This window comes from Meles meles, chromosome 1 (genome assembly GCF_922984935.1).
Source record: "Meles meles chromosome 1, mMelMel3.1 paternal haplotype, whole genome shotgun sequence".
NCBI lineage: Eukaryota > Metazoa > Chordata > Mammalia > Carnivora > Mustelidae > Meles > Meles meles.
In genome coordinates, this window is record NC_060066.1 from 63,265,212 (window position 1) to 63,285,976 (window position 20,765).

General features: G+C 42.1%; 1 protein-coding gene across 8 annotated transcripts in view; it reads left to right on the forward strand.

Annotated features, from left to right (window-relative positions):
- The first annotated feature begins 10,825 nt into the window (after positions 1 to 10,825).
- Positions 10,826 to 20,765, forward strand: part of NCOA2 (nuclear receptor coactivator 2) — a 294,611-nt gene continuing 284,671 nt past the window's right edge. For 4 of the 8 annotated variants that reach the window (XM_045998843.1, XM_045998790.1, XM_045998863.1 and 1 more), the window contains exon 1: positions 10,826 to 11,131. The gene's annotated coding sequence lies outside the window, so the exon portion shown is untranslated. Of the gene's footprint in view, positions 11,132 to 11,375; positions 11,499 to 11,524; positions 11,659 to 11,945; positions 12,686 to 18,208; positions 18,445 to 20,765 lie in introns of those variants that run through there. The other 4 variants (XM_045998826.1, XM_045998799.1, XM_045998834.1 and 1 more) reach the window with 4 other exon arrangements.

Sequence of the window (20,765 nt, forward strand, 5' to 3'; positions counted from 1 at the left end):
ATGACTTTTTGAAGACCCAGTTATAGGGCTGCTGATAGGTTCTCCAGGAGTCTGTTTATATTCTAAATTGGCAGCCAAAATACTGTGCTCTTTCTCCCACAATCAGGATTGATGGGTCCAAGAATCAAGAGATGAAAATTGGAATGGCAGCACTTAATACTAACCCAGTGATCCAGCAGCAAAACTTTAGCTTCCTGTTCATGTGCCCTTATGCTCTGTTGGTCTAGAGGTCTTAATTCCAGAGGCACCTGAGGGGCTCAGTCGGTTGAGAGTCTGCCATCTGCTCAGATCATGATCTCAGGGTCCTGGGATCAAGTATCTTATCGACTCCTTGTCCAAAGGGATCCTGCTTCTCCTTCTGCTTGCTTGTGTGTGCTCTCTCTCTTTCTCAAAAATAAATAAAATCATAAAAAAAGAAAAAATAGAGATCTTAGCTCCAAAGGGAGAACTGCTTCCATCAGAAGACACAGCAATGATTACAGTAACTAGAAGTTAAGAATGCCACCTGTCCACTTTGGTCTTCTCTTTCCTCTGAATTAACTGGCAACAAAGGGAGTTACTGTGCTGGCTAACTCATTGATCCTCATTGCAAGGGCAAATTGGGTGGTTTACCACACAATGAAAGTAAGGAAGAGTATATCTGAAATTCAGGAGGTCCCTTAGGGCTTCACTTAGCACTATGTCCTGGATTAAAGTCTATGGAAAACTACAATGATCTAATTCTGGCAAGACTGTTAATGGCCCGGATTCTTCATGAATGAAGGTTTTGGATGCCCTATTGGGTAAAGAACTATAACCAACCAAGATGCTTGCTGAGGGCAAAAAGTATATGGAATGGGTAGGAGAGAAAGGTAGTTATCACTTATGACCATGTGACCAGTTACAGAATGAAGACCATAATTGTTACAAATATTTCTTCCTTATTTTGTTATGAATATGCTTGTGTGTACGTGTGTATGTGTGCATGTATCTATATATTTGTTTTCCTCCGTCTCTATTCCCTTATCATATAAGATGTATATGATTTATATCATAGTATTTAAAGATTGTTAACTTTACATTATAGTATTTAAGTTACTAGATATAAGGGAAAGAGTGACCATGATCCAAGGACTTTGAACCTCTTCTAGGGAAAGAGTTAGCATGTTTTCAGTTGTAATAGGGTTAGTTGTATCATGTTAGGTGGACATATGACTTTGTTATTGTCTTTATTTGGAAATTAAGTATGGTTTAAGGAGATGTGTACAAAAATTAAGTTGATAAGCAGTAGACTGTGATGATTAATTTTATGTGTCAGCTTGTCTAGGCCGTGGTGCCCAGTTGTTTGGTCAAACACCAGTCTAGATGTTGCTGTGAAAGTATTTTTTGGGAAGTGACTTAACTTTTAATTCAATGACTTTTAATAAAGCAGATTACTCTCCATAATATGCATGCTCCACATCCAATCAATTGAAGGCATTAGAAGACTGAGGTGTGGGGTGCCTGGGTGGCTCAGTGAGTTAAGCCTCTGCTTTGGCTCAGGTCATGATCTCAGGGTCCTGGGATTGAGCCCCACATCAGGCTCTCTGCTCAGCAGGGAGCATGCTTCCTCCTCTCTCTCTGCCTGCCTCTCTGCCTACTAATGGTCTCCCTCTCTGTCAAATAAATAAACAAAATCTGAAAAAAAAAAAAAAAGAAAGAAAGAAAAGAAAAAAAGAAGACCGAGGTTTTCCAGGAAGGAAGGAATTCTGTCTCTAGGCTGCCTTCAGACTGCAATATCAACTCCTCCAGGATTTTCCAGCCTGCTGGCCCACCCTGCAAATTTTGAATTTGCTACCTCCCATAAATGAATGAGCCAATTCCTTCAAATAAATACCTCTAACCTCTCTCTCAGTCTCTCTCTCTTTCACTTCTCTCTCTCTCTCTAGATATGTAGATATTTCCATTTTAGGGTTTGCAATCATAGGTAATACTATAAAGAAAAAATATATTATGGATATCTATGAAGATGGGATTTAAAATGCTACCCAATTATTATAGAGTGAAACCTCTATTGTATTTTGTAAAATTTTGTCCTTTGTTATAATGCTGCCATAAAATGACACTGAGTACTTTAATTAAGATGATAAATCAAGGGGCGCCTGGGTGGCTCAGTGGGTTAAAGCCTCTGCCTTCGCCTCAGGTCATGATCCTAGGGTCCTGGGATTGAGCCCCACATCGGGCTCTCTGCTCTGCAGGGAACCTGCTTCCTCCTCTCTCTCTGCCTGCCTCTCTGCCTACTTGTGATCTCTGTCAAATAAATAAATAAAATCTTAAAAAAAAAGAAAAAGAAAAAGAAAAGGACAGGCAATCCTCAATGGACTTATTTCAGAAGTCTCCTTGTTCATTGTTTGGTTGTGAGATGGACTATGTTTTCCTCTAGCAACAAGGTTTTGCAAGGAGTGTAGATTCTCAGAGCTGCCTTCCTAAAACCTGTGACATCCCACGCAGTACTGCAGGGGTAATAGTGTGGAACCCTAATGCGCATGAGCCTGAGGGAAATCAGAGCTATGGCTGCTGCCCTTGCATAGGGAGTCTGCTAAGCATCTCTAGAGTAAGAAGGTGAATCTTGGAAATGGGAGTACACTTCTGCGAGTACTCAAACTCACCTGGGCTTGGCATTTCATCTTGGGGGTGGCAGCAGGGATTTGAAGCCAGGGAGACAATCCGCTCTGGAGCAGAGTAGGTCTCAGATACGAAGAAATTGTAAGATTGTGAATGAAACCACTATTAAGAGGCGAAAAGAAAGCACTGAGTGGCCTACCAAAGGAACAGGGAAAAAGGAACAAGAGTGGGGAAAGTCCAGGCAGAGGCAGAAAGAGAATGAAGTTCCAGTCAAACCAGAGCCTTGCCAATCTTAGGTGGTTGGTTGGCCGTGTATGAATCAGGGGACTGAATTTACTAGAAAGTACTGAGCGTATGAGAAAGTAATGGTTGTTTTTAAAACTTGGTCTAAAAGAAAAGCAAGATCTAAATATTAGCTTTTGTTATTTTGTGACAAAAGAATGTGCTTAAGTAAAATATTTGTCATAGGGGGAATTTTTAAAAGTTGTTTTTATTAATTACTGAATATACCCAGAATATTTTTAACATGTGTGACAGATATTAAAAACAATATATATTCACATACCTACAGTCAGTTTAAAAGTTAGACATTCATCATCTCACAAGGCTTAGGATGGGGCAAGAGAACATTTGCAATCTTTCAGGTAGTTGTGTGTTCAGAACCTCATAATCATCTTGGGGAAAAACTAAGAACAAAACAAGCCAAGAGCCTAGCCGCTTAATCAAGGATGTCAAAAACTGACATTCATAAATAATAGACTAATTAAAATATAATATTCATTGACCCTGTAAATGTTTTGAATAAAAACAGAGTTTTATATTTTAAAGCCCAAGAAATATTGCTAGAATGAGTCGTCTGTGGTAAGTAGGACTATTTGTCAAGTGGTCCATGTTTACAAAGGCCTATTTCAAAAGAAGCAAGAAGATGGCTCTTTTACTAAGGAAAAAGAGCCGTTATTCAGATGTGCTCTTTTTCTCGAAGACATTTTTCTGTCCTGGCTATAACTGAACACTCACATTCCCCTCCAGGACTAGGATTTTGTAAGAATCTCACATTTTAACCAAAGGAGTTGTTTTTTCCTTTGAGTGTGCTTTTAGCTCCCTAATACAGTATTCTTGAACTGCGTGAGATTTAAAAACGTTAAGACTCGGGTAAGAAACAGAGTCCTAGATGCATTTAATATCATGTCCAGAATATTTTCATAAAGAAGTTCTGGAGATGGGTAGTGGTGTGATTGCACAACAATGTGCATGTACCTAATGCCACTGAATTGTACACTTAAAAACAGTTAAATTGGGGGCGCCTGGGTGGCTCAGTGGGTTAAGCCTCTGCCTTTGGCTCAGGTCATGATCTCAGGGTCCTGGGATTGAGCCCCACATCGGGCTCTCTCCTCAGCAGGGGACCTGCTTCCACTGCCCCCTGCCTGCCTCTCTGTCTACTTGTGATCTCTCTCTGTGTGTCTAATAAATAAATAAAATCTTTTAAAAAAAGTTTTATTAAAAAACCCAGTTAAATTGGCAATTTTTATGTTACAGATATTTCGCCATAATAAAAAGATGGCACCAATCAGCCAACAAGATGTGCAGGTCCTGCTGGTTATGGGTTCAGATGCTAGTCTAGAACATGCTTCTCTATTCTGTGATCCTCATCAGCCTACCTGCATGGACTTTTACATTAAGTGAGTTAAGGTCAACATCTGGTAGATCCACACACCAGTTCTTACTCACCCGAGCACACGAGTTGTGATTCTCATATTGCACTTAATTTATTAGATTCTATTTTTAGTAGCTAACTTTACTTTGGAGTTATTCCAGATAAACATAAGAGGGAGGAAAATTATAGGAAAAATGTCAGTACTTCATAAATCGATTATATTTGTATGTATGTTGTTTTACTTTATTCTTTTTTTTTCTTTACTTTTTGTACTTACCCTAAAACCAAATAAGCTTTATTGGCTCCTGTATCTACTTACATTATGTAAAGTAATATTTTAGGAAGTCTCTGTGCTAAAACCTGTGAAGGATATTAAGAAATCTAAAAATGGGGGCGCCTGGGTGCTCAGAGGGTTAAGCCTTTGCCTTCGGCTCAGGTCATGATCTCAGGGTCTTGGGATCCAGCCCCGCATCGGGCTCTCTGCTCAGCGGGGAGCCTGCTTCCCCCTCTTTCTCTGCCTGCCTCTCTGCCTACTTGTGGTCTCTCTCTCTCTCTGTCCAATAAAAATAAATAAAATCTTAAAAAAAAAAAAAAGAAATCTAAAAATGTGATCCCTGCCATCAAGGAGCGTGTAGTCTAGTTGGGGAGACATCAGTAAATGCACCAATAATACTTGTAAAATTGAAGTGTAATATACATAGTTACACATGTCCATATCTTTTTTTTTTTTAAGATTTTATTTATTTATTTGACAGAGAGATCACAAGTAGGCAGAGAGGCAGGCAGAGAGAGGTGGGGGTCGGGGAATCAGGCTCCCTGCTGAGCAGAGAGCCCGATGCGGGGCTCAATCCCAGGACCCAGAGACCATGACCTGAGCCAGAGGCAGAAGCTTAACTCACTGAGCCACCCGGGCGTCCCCACATGCGCATATCTTGAATGAGTTGTACACAAAATGTTTCATGAAAGAACATGCTTGTGTCGTCTCCACTCAGATTAGAAGTAGGATTTTCTCAGCATCCCCGAATCTCCCGCATGTGCTTTCCTAGGTGCCACCTACCCCCGCACCCCCAAGAAAGTGGTGGCAACTGCCTTGGTGTTTGCCACTATAGGTTAGTTTTGTCTGTCTTTGACCTTTTTGTAAATAACATCATACAGGGCTGTTCTTTCATAGCTGGTACATTTCACTCAAGATTATTTTTGTATATGATATACCTATGTCATTGTTCATTTTCATTTCAATATAGTATTCCACTGAGCAAAACCACTATAATTTACTCATTCTTTTGTTGAGGAACTCTATTGGATATATAATTAGGAGTGGAATTACTGGGTCATAAAGCAGACATGCTCAGCATTAATGGATATTGCCAAACAACTTTTCAATTTACATTTCAAGTTTTCATTTTCTAATTGTTTTTAATATATAGGAATACAATTGAATTTTGTATATTGACCTTCCATTCCAGAGATATTAAATTTAATTCTAATAGTTTGTTGATTCTTTTTTATTTTCTACATAAATGTTCAAACGATTTGCAAATAATGACAGTTTTACTTCTTCCTTAACAATAGTTGTACTTTTTTTTTCTTTCTTTATCACATTGGCTAGAACAACATGTAAAATACTAAATATAGTAATAGTGGACATTCTGTCCCCAGTTCTCGTTCCCAGTCTGAAGGAGAGGCTGTAGATGTTTCACCATTGAGTTTGACACTTGTCGTTGGCTTTTTATACATGTACTTCATTATACTGGGGAAATTCTCTTATTCCATTTCTTTAGATGCCAGTGGTATTTTGTTCAGGCATAATTTACAGACTGCTAAATGAATAAATTGTAACCATACAACTCAATAGTTTTGACAAAACATTGTTAAAATGTAACCATCACCCAGATCAATATTCCCTTAGGTAAATACTTAGGAGAGAGCTGTTGGGTCATATGGTTAAGTGTATGCTAACTTTAAAAGGAAGTGCCACACTGTTTTCCAAAGTGGTTGTATAGTCCTGCCAAACTACAGAAAGTCCGAAAGAGAGTTCCAATTGTTCCACATTCTTACCAATATTGGAAATTGCTGTACTTTATAATTTTAGTCATTCTAGGGAGTAAGTGGTATCTCTTGTTGTTTTAACTTTAGTTCCCTGATGACTAAGGACTTTGAGCATCTTTTCATTTGTTTATTGACCATTCACATGCTTTTGTAAAGTGCCTTTTCAAGGCTTTGCTCCATTTGTTACCGGAGTATTTATTATTAATTCAGAGGTGTTCTTTACTCATTTTGGATAGAGTTATTTTGCCTGATAGGTGTGTTGCAAATATGTTCTCCTAATCTGTGGACTGCTTTTTCTCTTCCTAGTGGCATTTTTGATAAGAAGTTTATAATTTTAATGAGCCTGTATTATGTTCTAGGAATTGTTATAGGTACTGAGGAAATAAAGGTGAAAATGATGTGTGTTCTAAGGTAGTAAAGATATTCAGTTAAGTAGAATAAAATCTTAGCACAGCCTGTTAGCCATGCTGCAAAGTCAGCTCCATGATCTTGCATAAATTAATTTCTCTGCATCTCAATTTTCTCACATATAAAACAGGAATAATAATACACATAATGCCTACTTTGACTGGAAATAGAGGTGCTTGGTTGGCTCAATTGGTAAAGCGTCTGCCTTTGGCTCAGGTCATGATGCAAGGTTACTGGGATCCAGCCCACATTGGGCTCCCTGCTCAGCAGGGAGTCTACTTCTCCCTCTGTCCCACCCTTTGTACCTCCCTTTGCTCCTCCCCCTGCTCCTGCTCTTCTCTCTCAAATAAATAAATAAAATCTTTAGAAAAAAGGAAAAAATATATGTAATATGCTTGACCTATATTAGACACATTTATAGTAGCTATAATATTTAAAGGATTTGGAAAGAGCAAATAATAAGAATGAAATAGTTGGGCAAATAGTTGTTTAATAGTTCAATCATCATATTGTTAAATGTTTTAACTGATTCGCCTTCTGATAACATTTTTTAAAGATTTTATTTATTTATTTGACAGAGAGAGAGATCACAAGTAGGCAGAGAGGCAGGCAGAGAGAGAGAGGGGGAAGCAGGCTCCCTGCTGAGCAGAGAGCCGGATATGGGACTTGATTCCAGGACCCTGAGATCACGACCTGAGCTGAAGGCAGAGGCTTAACCCACTGAGCCACCCAGGCGCCCCAGCTGATAACTTTTTTTAATTAAAAAAACAAACAATCAAACCTTTTTTAAATAAAATGAACTATAGATTTTTGCTTTTGCAATTTGAAAGGAGAGTGCACCAAAACAGAGGTAAGTGTGCTATGCATGGATTTAGTCAACAAAATAATATTCCTTTTTGTCTTTATAAAGAGCTCCATGGTTAAAGTACATTAATTAACATCATTTTGAGTCTTGCAACAATTGTACAGATAAGAAACAGATATTTAGTGACTTGTCTAAGGTCACACAATAAGTAGCAAAGTGCAATTCATGTTTATTTGCCTATCTTCTATATTTTTACCATACCGTGTTCCCTTTCATTATATCATGATGCATGATTGTAGTAGTAATAATACAAAAATGGTGTTGAAGTTTCTATTTTTATGTAGTTTAACTATGAAGACAGTGAGTAGCTTGAAATTGAATGGGAAAGAAAGGCAGTCAAAATAGAAATTTCTTGTCCTGGAGCCCCTGGGTGGTTCAGTCAGTTAAGAAGTTCATTCAGTTACGTGTCTGCCTTCGACTCAGGTCATGATCTCTGGGGCCTGGTATTGAGCCTCACTTTGGGGTCTCTGCTCTGCCGGGGAACTTGCTTCTCCCTCTCCCTCTCCCTCTGTGCTCTTTCTCTCTCTCAAATAAATAAAATCTTTAAAAAAATTTTTTTTCTTGCCCTATAGTATTCACATTCACATTGTTCTAATTTTTCTTAGGTATATTGTTAAATATATAAATTGTTTTTCTTTGCTATTTTATATTGCATTTATAAATTGGCTGACTTTTTTTTTTTTTTTTTTTTTGGTTTGTCTGCTTGCCTCATCCATCCATGGTCTCTCAAGTTTCTGCTTCTACTAAATTTCAATAATTTCCTTCCCCTTTATGATTTCTACCCACATTTTTCCCCCTTATTGGCTTGTCCTCTGTTGGTAATATACCTAGCTCCTATATCTTTTTTTTCCTTTACATCACTAAGTCAATTTCTTTATTTACTGCCTTTTCTTCCTTTCCATGTTACATTATCACAGTGATAATTCACTAATAGCTAGTTTTTGTAACAATTATTCTGGCTATTCAGTGATAATTCACTAAAGGCTGATTTTTATAACAATTATTCTGAGGTCTCACAGAAATCTAGTTCTATCAAAATACTGAGAACATTTTTTATAAACAGATATTAAGAATGAAGCATTAGAGGGCGAGGTAGGGAAGGGGACATGGAGATTGAATGAGATAATGTACCACTTGTTTATGTTTTACAGATTCAGTTAAACAAAAAAAAATATGAGACCTTGTTAGGAGTATAATACAAACTAGAACAAGACATGGTTGAGAGTCCTGAGTAGCTTACAATCTAGTGAAAGAGAGAGACTAATATATACACAGCTTCAGTACAACACAGTGTTATTGGAACAGCAGCATGAAGGGCCAAAGGAGCCCCGAGACGGGAGAGCAGAAGTTACAGGATTCCTCCAGTTTCCAGGCAATTGAGTAGCAGCTGAACGTGGAACTTACTATGCTATGCTGTCAGATGTGCTTGTTTTATTTTGGTAGAAACAGTCGTGTATCTTGAGCACATAGTAAGTTTTATTGAGAAATATGGAAATGCAGTGGGGAGTCATTTATTTGCACAGATATCATGGGTGGTTTTTGACAATGTGAAATATACTGTTGCAGAGGACTGATGGACTCAGGACTTCTGCCAAAAAGAAAGCAAGAAAGAGAATCTGTTAACAACTCAGTGTTAGGGGTGAGGACAGGAAAGAAAATCTGAGTCCAGCAATGTGACAGACCTCAGGTGACTACTTCCTCATTGTAGGAATACTACGGACCAATACCAAATACTAATTTGGTGAAAAAAGACAGTCCTTTAAAACCCTCCATTTCCTGTTTCTTCTCCCAGGTTTTTGGAGAGCTGTGGGTTTTCAGGGAACATAATTGTTATGCCAGGTAATTAAAATAATCTTTTAAAATTTACTAAATTAATACACAGTCAATGCAAACATTTTAAACACTGAAGTTAAGTGTACAAAATAAAAGTGGAAGTACCCCATTACACACCCACTTATTATACTCCCCAGTGATAACAATTTGTTGTAATAGCCTTCCATTTTCCATCTATAGTTACACACACACACACACACACACACACACCCACACATTTTCTTTCCCAAATAAAATTGGTGGTATTTCCACAAATTTGAGGTTGAAGATATTAAAAGTGTGGGCTTTGGAGCCCGCCAGGACTGGGCTCAAATCCTCTCCAGCTTCTTGGCTGTTTCTACAGGCAAATTACTTTATTTCTTTAAGTTTAAATTTTTTTGTGAAAGGTAAAAACGGTAATTACCTTATAAGTCTTGAGGATCAAAATCAATAGCGTATACAAATTGCTCAGGACAGTGCCAGGCACATAGTTAGTGTTCAATAAACACTATAATTATTGTCTATGGCAAGTGACCTTTCTCATAAGACTAGAAGGAAATTTGTTATGCAAATGTTGTTCATTTTTTCCAACTATATTTAAGTGGGGAAGAGCCTGCTTTCCCAAAGCATGAAACTGATCTCAGTAATAGTCAAGTGAGAATTCTCCTCGAATTTTTGGTGCAACTCTCCTGCACATCCTCCACCCCAACATCACTTTCTGACGTCTAGGAAGTGGACTTTCCAATAAAAAACTTTTGTGATTCATGTTGGGACGAGAATGCTCAGCCAGGTTAGGTTTTACACACTGTGGGCACTTTTGCTTTATCAGGCGATTGCTGGGTGGCACCTCTTTCAGTCAGCCTCCCGCAGCCGCGCCCCTCCATCCCTTCGGGAGTTAGGGCTGCAACAGGAGAAGCCTATCTTGGTACGAGCGGAAGGAGACCTGATGGACGAGGGGCCCCTCTATAATGCAGCAGGAGACGCGGGGTGTGTGAGGTGCGTCCTAGGGGTGCAGGCTGCCGGCGGAGGGGCCCGGTCCGAGCGCCGGCGGGAGGCTCTTCCCTGGGCGAACCTGGCACTTGGCTTTCACGGATCTTCGTCCGGGGCATCTTCCCCGCCGTCTGCAGCCCCAGGAACCCACGGCCTTCACTCTGCAGCCCCGGCCAGTCCCATCCTCTCGCTTTCTTTTTTGGCACTGCCCTTTGCCCTCCCATGGAGTCATCTGTTTACTCTCCCTTCACTTGCAGTCACCCATAGGTCACCCTCCCTTTGCCACAGTCACCCATTTTGTCCCCTTTCCCTTCTCCCCCTCACTCTTCACCTCTCCCCGGGTCGCCTTCTCAGAGGACGCTGCCGACGGAGATGCTGCGGACCCCGCGGCCAGGGTCTGCTCCCCGGAGAACCCTCCGTCCACCTTTGCCCCCTCCCCGGGGGCGCGGGAGGCAAGTTTCCGCCCCGTCCTTTCCCCAGTGACAGGACTTGGCGGCGGCCACGGCCAAGGAGGCGGAGGGAGGGACGGCCTGGCTCCCGAGCCCCCTCCCCTGCTCGCGAGCTCGCGCGGTCTGTGTCTCTCTCCGCAAGTGCGGAGACGCGGAGGAGGAGGAGGAGGAGGGAGTTGGGGGAGGATCTCCATTGAAATAAACAACCAGGCAGCAGTTATTAACACGGGAACATGGCGGCCGCAGCCTCAGCCACAGCTTCGGCAGCGAAGGTCAGCGCCGACGGCAGCCGGCACCTGACGGCGTGACCGACCCGAGCCGGTAACCGCGCCTTCCCTGGGGGCCGCGAGGGCGGGCGGGAGGCGGGCGGCGGGCGGGGGGCGCCGCGTCCCCACCCCCGGCCGCGACTGTCCTTCCTGCGCCGAGCCCGGCGGAGCCGTGCGCCGCGGAGAGGGCTGTTTTTGTGTGCGGGGAGCGCTGCCGGAGTGCGCGGAAAACGGGAGTTGCATCCCGGAGGCGCCGCGAAGCTGGGGAGTTGGGGCTTGGGGGGTGGGGAGGGCGGGAAGCGGCGGGGAGACGCGGAGTCCCTGGGAGAGAAAGGAGGCGCTCCAGCGCTTTGCGAGAGCTCTGGAGACGAGTCCCGGAGCGCGAGGCGGGCGGAGGCTGCAGCCCGCGGCGCCGGCGAGAGGTGAGAGCCGAGGCGCGGCGGGGAGGCCGGGGGCGCGGGCGCGGCTCCCGCGGGAGGAGCAAGGCGCCCGCCAGCCCGCCCGGTGCGGGGTCTGCGAGCAGCGAGGCTCCTGTCCCCTCGGGGGCAGAGAGGCTGAGACGGGAGGGTGAATCCTGAGAAGGTGCATTCTTTAATGGAAACGCGGAGCGACTGCAGCGGAGGGTGGGAGTCGGGCGAGGGGAGGCAGGACTCGGGAAGTGCTCGGGGGTGTGTGAAGGTGAAGCGCGATGTCAGGGGCGGCGGGCGGGCTGAGACGCCGGGAGGAGGGAATCGGCGGCCCGGCAGGCGGGCCGGGCCCGTGTCAGCGCCGGGGGCGGGGGGCGAGGGGCGCCGCGCGCCGCGGGCGGAGGGGAAAGAGCTGCGGCGGGCAGGGCGGGCGGCGCGCTCCGGCCGAGCAGGCCGGGCGGCGGTGGGGGTGGGGAGCCGGGGGGCCGGACCGCGGCGGCGCCGAGCTGGGCTCGCCCCTGACTTAACTTTCTGGGTGCGGGCATGTGTGCAGGAGGCGCGCAGGGGCCGGGGCTGGGGGCGGGAGGCGGTCCTGGAGGTTCCGGGTTGGCTCGCCAGCGCCCCCTTTTCTCTCCCCCTTCTCTCCGCCCCTGAAGGGACAGGCCCTCAGGGCCCCAGGCGGGAAGCGGGAGGGGCCCTCCCGGCTGACTCGCGACGGTCACGCCCCGGGCCCGGGGACACTTCTCCCTCGGGCCTCTGGGGGCTGCTGAGAGAGGGGCCGGGGTCGTCGCGGCGTGCTGGACCTCCCCGTCCCCCGCCCCTCGCCCCTCCGGGGAGTCCCGGAGGCGCCTCTTCCGAGATCGGGGGTGGGTCGGTCCCTGGTTAGATGGTTCCTCCCTTTTCCCCCTCCCTCTGTGGTTTCCGGGGCCTGCGGGACCGAGGGGCGGGAATCGGGGACCCGAGCCCCTTGCACCGGCCCAGAGTTGGACCGGGCCTTACGCCTTCTGGGTCTGTCAATGGTAGGGGAAACTTTCCCAAACCGGGGACCAAGCCTGAACACCTCCTCTGCCACCTCGTCCTCTAATCCCACTCCCACTCCACCTCCTCCAACGCCTTCCCCTCCCACCGACCCGAATCTCGCTGCGTGTGACTGATGGGGCAGTGAGCCAATCGAAGGCGGGGAGCTGACCTGCCGGGTGTCGGTAAGCCAATCGTGGGGACCGGAGGAAGGAAGGGGGCGGGGTTGCTTCCCGACCAGTTAGAGAAGAGTTGCACGCGGGGCGGGGGAGTCATGGAGACGCTGAGCTAGCCACTCTTGTCCATCCCTAGTCACCCGTTCTTTGGTCTGTGCGATAGTGTCACTTATAGGGTCTCTGACCCCGGGGGCACGTAGGTTACGCGAGATACTGTATTTTTCTTGGTACCACTAGAGACGTCGTCTTAGACACGACGAAGTCTAATGCCACTTAGTATGTGGCAGTAACTCTCCGAGGCCCGTTTCTAAAATGGCATATATATTGTAATGATCGTGTTCTGGACCTCAGCGGCGGGTTTACGTGCAGAGGATCATCGGAGTTAGCAGTTTACCCCTACCTCAGTTTCACTTAGCTCCTCCAGGGTGGGAACGGTGAAATTTGCAAGGGTACTCTGAAAATGAAGGCATCGGGATAGCCTTACGTCAATTGATTATTGGGAGTGTAAAGCATCATTGTTTGTCATGGCTTCACTGGTTCCTTGTTTAGTTAGACCGCCAGCTCCCAAAGTGCGCTTGGAAGTTCGGCATTTGGGATGACATTTAAAAAAAAAAGTTGTCGTTTATGGTATGCGTTTTCTTTGTTTTGTTTTTTCTTTTTCCTGAGTAAACAAAGTGAAGTTAGGAACCAAAGCATCAGTGTTTGAAACATAAAGCGTTGGTATTTAAGAAGCAAAGCTAGTCAAAGCATATTTGTCTACAGAAAAAAGTCTAAAGTGTAGTTTGCTGGATTCCTCCCACACAAAAGATTCTTAAAAAAATAAATTAGTTTTGTTCTTAAACACACTGCTGAATTGTATAGTGTATGTGTACTTTTCTGGTTTCTGCAGGGTTAGGAGACATTTTTGGTTGTTTTATATTGGTTGTTAGGTTCAGTCCAGTGACTTTCGTAACTCCTGACTTTTAAGAATAGAGAGGATAGGTCTTTGGTTCTCAATAAAGAGCACAGGTTGCTCTTTAGGAATAAGCTGTCTTTAAAAAAGGCAGCAGCTGCTATAGTGCTTTTTTATGTGTGTGTATGTGTGCTCCTGTTCTTTGTTGGTGAGGTTTAGTGCACACTGACAGCAGCAAGGATCCTTTTCCCAACTGGAATTTGTAAAATCTTTGGGAGTTCAAAGAATGAATCATGTTAAACAGAATGAATTCATTCATTTCGTGTTAAGTATCCCTTGAATTGAACTGATCTTGAGAGGCTTTTTTTTTTGGTGTGTGTGTGGGGGTAATCTTATGTGCATGGTATTTATCATATCTATTGCTTTCTCAAGATTTTATTAATATTTGGTTACTATAAGAAAGAATTGAGGAACTATAGTTTTAGAAAACAGTATTTATTACACTCTATAAATGTGTTCTGTTGCAATACACCGTTCTCAAATTTATAATGTGAATTCTTAATTCAGTATAATTTTGAGTGTTTACATAGACAAAAATTAATTGCATTTTGCTGTAGCCCTTTGCATGTTATTTTAGTGATAAAATAATAAAAACTGTGGGGATAAAACATTTAGCTGCCAGAAGTGGGGAATATCATAAATTAAACATTCAAAATTTGACAACATTGAAAATCCCCCATCATTAGTTAATTTAGTTACTGATGGTCACTCTGACATGTGCCCTTCTCTCTTTTTTGTATGTATAAGAGCAACACATGATTTTACTTTATTTTCTACAATAGTCCTTGAAAATGTTCTCAGATTCTTGGTGGCAGAGAGTAGCAAGTCCTCTAAAGCCCGGTTAGAGGGAAAAAAAAAAAACCTCTCAAGCATATGGAGACATCTAGAAAAAGATGTGCATCGTCAGCTGTGATTCCATTGTGTGCTCTCAGTCTAGATCTGAGCCTTCTTCCTCCTGGGGATTTCAGTCTTAATAGAGGAGTTCTTTGATTTTTAGATGTCAGGTTACAGAAACAGGGTAGAAAAAAGCTCACCAATTATGAATTTAATGTTTTTTAGATAGTTTGGCTCTGATTTTAACCTTTTATTGGCTAAATATAATTTATATGACTTTCATTCACGGTTAGAGGAACATTTCACTGGAAATGTAAAATGTAAGGGGACTTGGGCTGTGGTATGAGTGCATAAAGGGGTAATACTCCTTGGTTGGCTTTATCTATAGCTATATCTTATTAAAGCTTTCTAAGCCTCACAATTGAGGACCTGTGGGCAATGCTTTCATTACACATCCTATATTTAAGGATTCAGTACCCTAGCTGTTTCAAATCACATCAGGTTTAAATGTGACCCTTAAGTTGACAGCTTGAATTTCTTAGAAAAAAATGTTTGTGTTGTATTGGTTTTAAAAGTGATTCTTTTAAGCAATTGTAGGATATTAGGTAGCAAAAAAGAAGTCTCTTTAAACAATTTTTCTAGAAGTTCAGTTTTCTGAAATGCACAGTGTGTTCTTATTTGATGTTTTGATCACTATTATGTCATGGTTGAAATTATATTTAAAAGCCTAATTAATGCTTAGCTATTTTTATGACAGAACTGCTGTTTAAGAAATTACTGGCTTTTCAATATTCTGTGTTTATAGTTTTGTTTGGGATTTTTGTTATTACATGCTCTGTCAATTTTAAATTAAGAGAATAGGAGGGAGAAAGAAAATAAGTTACTGCTTTTAAGGTATTGGCCTTTTACTGCACTAAATCTTAAAATTGGTGGAAATTAGTATCTTTTCCCCTAATGAAATAATCATACTCTATTTATATACCAGTGATGAAAGGCAAAGGAAAAGAGAACAAAACCTTTAGTTTCTTATACTTTCATACCTGAAGCTCATTTTACCTCTATGACTTGCTTTCTAAACAACAACAAAAAAAATTCTTAGCATTTATGTGTTTGTTTCCTTTTTTTTGTTTAAAGAGTTGTAGAAGGGTTTATGAATTGCAAACTGTAGAAGGAATGTTAAGTCATGTTACTCCTTAGAGTCTATTAAAAGTAATGTCTGGAAAAGCTATAAAATACAGTTTTAGTCATAGACCCTCAATTCAGAGAGCTTAAAGAAACTTGTACTTTATGGATTCTAGGTACTAAATTCTAAATAGAGGTGAGATTGTGACTTCTGTGAATATTTTAGAAGCTGTTTTAGTTTTTCTAGCTGTTGTAAAACTGAGGCAAAACTGGTTATGAAAAGGACTGGAAATCTTAAAGATAAACTTGTGTTTGATGGTAATTGAAATGAAAGGGCTAGATGGTCCGTAGGTAGATCACAATGCTCTTGGCTTTTAGGGCAAAGATTTTATGTCTTCCCTATGAAATGTTCATCAGTAACCACATTTCTGGCTTCTAGTGGCTATGATGACATAATGCAATTGTGGAAAAATTGATTCCAGGACAATTTTCAGTCGGTTCCCTAGTTGGAAATTTCTAGAGGAGAATTAAGTAAGCAGGGAATCTACGAGGCTGTTTTATTTAGCTGCTTTTGAGGGTTAAGATGTAGAATCTTAACTTTAAGAAAGAGAGGAGAACTGCTTACTAGGTAGAAGTTATTGGCAACTTGTTAAAGGTTCTGAAAGAAAAACTGGTAGAATTTATGCCTCAGAGGCAGCTAATTATGAACTGTTAAGGGTTCCCGATGAGTAACTTAAATCCCACATTGGGCCTTTTAGATCTTGTCTTTGCATTCTTGCCTCATTTAACCATTGTTTCATTCATTTGTTCATTATTTATTTGATGAGTATTTGAGTATCCCAGCATTTGGCGGTGTACGTTGATAGTGGAAACCATCTATTACGAATCCTGTGACTTAAAGGGGAACACAGAGTGGGTGATTTTTTTCACAGTGGGGAGCACAGAGAAGTTGGAAAGGTACATGTTCACCTTAATTTTCAATTTGCTTGGATACTAATGATGTTTTTTTGGTGTGTGTAATTTTAATTATATATTATCAAAAAAGTTTGATTTGGGTTTGAGCTTTTCCCCCCGAAAATAGGATTGTTTATAATAAGTTGTTAAATGTCTCCTTAGCTGAGTAGCTTACAATCAAATAATTTTCCTTTAATGGAGGTATGAATATTATAATTAGTGTTGTTTTATACTGTCTGGAGTCATGTCTTGTGTGGTCAGCATGGCAGTCTTTAGTTGGTGGAAGGTATTAGGGCAGCTAGTCAATTCTGCGGAGAGAGTGTGCCTTGCTGCTCTAAAGCTACATATTCTGGGCCTTCACACCCTCAGTTTCTAAAGGATGGAAAACTCCCATGTGCAGCCTTACACAGGTGTTCTTCTATGATTATGAGTTTTCTAGATTTAACTCATTCTTGCTCTTGACAGAAATGTCTAGTGGGAGAGTAATGACAATGCAGTGTACATGATAATAGCAGCCCTCCCTGAGAGCTGACAACCTGTTAGGGGCTTTTTGAGGTGTGTTTCATTCTTTCTTTTTTTGCCACAGCCCTGTAAAATAGAGGTTACCTCATTTTTCAGAAGATGAAGCTTAAGGGAGATTAAGTCCTTGTGCCTATGAGCAAAACTTCCAGGGGGTGGGGGGCGGATTACCCTTGACCAGCAAGGGCAAGGAAACAAATCGTAAGGATCAGAGGGAATGGTGAGTCCGAGAATGTCTTCCTTTTAGGAATCTGATAAAGAACACGTTTGCAGGCCTTTTTATAAGGCAGTCAGTGGAGGTGTTTAGTCCATAAAAGGGATGGATAGATTTGAGTGGTTCTAGTCCTGCAAATCATGCCAGCAGGTGTCCAGCAAAGCCTTGCATCCAGGCAGGCCTATACCTGGCCAGTTGTTACTTATCTTAAGATCTACAGACAGTTTCTGGCTTTTTAGTCATCAGCCCAGTGTTTTACGATTCTTAAATTGCAGGATTCTTGTTTTTTAATTTTCAAAAAATAAGAACTGTAATAGATGGAGTAAAAACAGGTAACGTTTATTGAGTGTTTACTAAAACCCATGCAGGGTTCAGGTGCCCTTACTGTATACTGTGCGTGTTTCTCCCTGTAACACAGTGAGGTGGGCACGCTTATTAGCATTCCTATTACCTGGTTCATGAAGGGGAGGCACAGAACTGTCAAGTATCTTGCCAAGGGTCACACAGCCAGACTACTGGAGAAGAATTCGAACCCAAGCAAACAACTGCCCCTCAGCTCTGTCCCCTTAATGGGTGTTCTGTTAGCTGGTGGGCTACACTTCTTTCAGCATAATGTGGTGGTGTCTTATGGAGTACTTTGTCGAGGTGACATAGATGAGTAATTCTCCCCTAGGGAAGTGGAAAGGGGTAGGAGTATATTTTGAGAAAGTCTATCCAGGTTGCCTATTTCTCACCATAAAACAAGCTAGGAAAATAAGCTCAAGAAAACTTGGGTGTGGGGACTAGGAAGAAAATAGAGTGAGAGCACTCTGTGGGGTATAGGTTTTAGAAAGGACAAAACACTGATACAGATATTTGGCTTCTTATTTCTTTACAATATATTTAATTCTAGTGTGTTTAACTGTTAGGTGGTGATTGTGTGATGCATGTTTTACAGATTTTGTGCAATCTCTGTGGCGTGGATGACTTGGTGTTGAGATACTGGAGTCTTAAAAGAAGGCTGATAATGTATGCAGTCACCTGACTTGGGCTCTGCTATTTGTGGAATTCTTCTGCCTGCTCAATTGTTTGCAAGGAGTGAGGAGAGCTTTCAGGGAACTCTTCACCTGTGCACGTGTGGGGCGCGGCACACACTGCTTCCAGCTCCTGGGGACTGAAGACCTGTTGTCATAGGTGAAAATATATAATGCCTGGTATTTTCTGTTACTCATTTAGTGTGTCCATGTGAAACGTGAACCCACATATTCCAAGGCTCAGCTTACGGAGTGTGAGTGAGTTCTGGAAGTTCCTGTTGTTGCCGACTGACCTCTGCCCGTTGAAGTAGACGTCTAACTGATCACTGTCTTTTCTAGCAGATTATTTCTGCTTATGAAATCAGCTTATTAATCAGACATGAAGTGACTTCCCTTGCCTTTGGTGGTACAGTTGCATTTGTGAGAATATTTAATATTAACTTATCTTAGAATTTCTAATTCTATTGTTAATGTGCTTACTGGTGAAAAGCTTTCAGTTATTGTCAAAATGTAAATTAAAAAATGGAGTTGCATATCTTAGAGGAACTTAGGTTGTTACTTGAGTCATTTCTAGAGTCAAACTAAAGGGGAAATTTAGATTGCTACATGGATAACAAACTTTCAGGGGCATCTGGCTGGCTCAGTCACTAGAGCATGTGACTCGATCTTGGGGTCATGAGTTCGAGCCCCATGTTGGGTATAGAGATTACTTAAGACAAACTAAAAATACGTTTTTTAATGTGCCTGTATTTATTTTAAAACTAGAATTATTCATAAGTGTGTTTATCAGGTTATCACCTCTGGTTATTGTTGGAACATAGGTGAGTTCTTTCACATATAATTTTAGATTCCTTAATAAGGAATACAGAAATCTCTTGCTAAAAATCTGAACGTCCAGAGTATGAATTTCTGTGAACATTGATAGCGTTTCCTGAAATTACAGAAGGTGGTTTTCATAGTTATGGAGACTGGCAGTAGGGGCTTGTGGGTGTTTAAGGGGATTGTGCTGTCCTGTCCTGGTCACCTTGTGCCTGCAGCCTTTGGTGGGGATCCCATTGGGTGTGCTGTGCACCCAGACTCAGCTTCTGTGCTGCCCAGTCCTTTGAAGTGAGGATGGGCTGGTAAATAGCGGCACGGCTTTGGACTGCTTCACTTTGGGTATAAATCCTTATAGACTTTTCTCCTCTGTCTCCTTTTCTCCTTCTTCCTTGGCCTTCTCAAAATTTTTTTTTTTTTTTTTCCTAAAGGATGGAAGATGGCTGGTAGTGAAGGGAACACAGTCAAGATTCTGGAGGAAGTCTGTTACTATCATTAGGTGTTTCATGTATGATCATGATCTGTGGTTTCCCTCTAACAAACACACTGGCTTTGCTAACAGCACTTAGGGAAGAAGCTAGCTATTTGTTAAGTAAGCCATTAGGTTGAAAACAGATCACTTAACAGGCGCAGTGCAGTAATTGGCTGATTTGTTGTTAGAAGTTAGTCGGTTGCTGGACAACATTGTGGTCCAGCAGACTGGGGGGTTGAGCTTCTGTTGTCTAATAGGACTGAGTATTACAGTCCCTAGTTTTTATGTATTTTATTTCTTGCCTGTTTAAGGATATTGTTACAAACTTTGTAGTGTTAGATGTCTTGAAACTGTTCTTTAGATTCAAGTGGTCCAAATGATATAAGTTGGAAATAGACAATTTAAGATGGATGGAAATTGTAACCAGATACCTGAAGCCTTAGGCATACCTACCTCTTTGGAGTTTCTGGTAGTGTATTGTATTTTCAATTTCTGGAATTCTGTTTTGATCTTATATGTAGTGTTCTTGTTGCTGTTTTAAGTAGTAATATCTTGATTCCTCAAGACTCTTCTGTAAAAGTGTGATGTAAAAAATTTGTTCCATTAAAAATGTTATTTTAATATATTATAGTACCACTAGAATGTTTTCTAAATAAACACATGGTAAGTATAAATAGTGGAACCTAGTGAAGGAAGTGGAAGTCATGTAAAGCTCTTTGATTTTTGCTGTGCTACTTGTTATTTTAAGCAGGAGGTGTGTACAGTTAATTAAGAATTTTAATAAATGAAAGATTTTAAGCAGTTACACCAAAAAATGATGTGATATTCACTGTGAACTGAACATATTGACAGTGACATTTGATAGTGACAAAAGTCAACAAATTGCCTGGACGTTGAAGGACATTAGAAAATAAAATTGGAGCATTACCCTTTTCTAGTTAAAGGATGCTCAGCATTCTTGTAATCATTGGTGATCTCATTGTAGTAGTAAATATTTTCACTTTGAGAAAAGGCATTAAGGAGAAAAGAGAGGGGATAAAGGGAACCCCAGATTTTCGACTCAAGGCGAACAAAGCCTTGGGCAGGAAGGACCTGGGTCCAGATACCTCTGGCCTGGCCTTGCTTCCCTGTGGTAGGGCCAGTGAGCTGGGCCTCCTGCAGAGGTCAGAAGTCTCACTAGTAGAGCCCCCCCA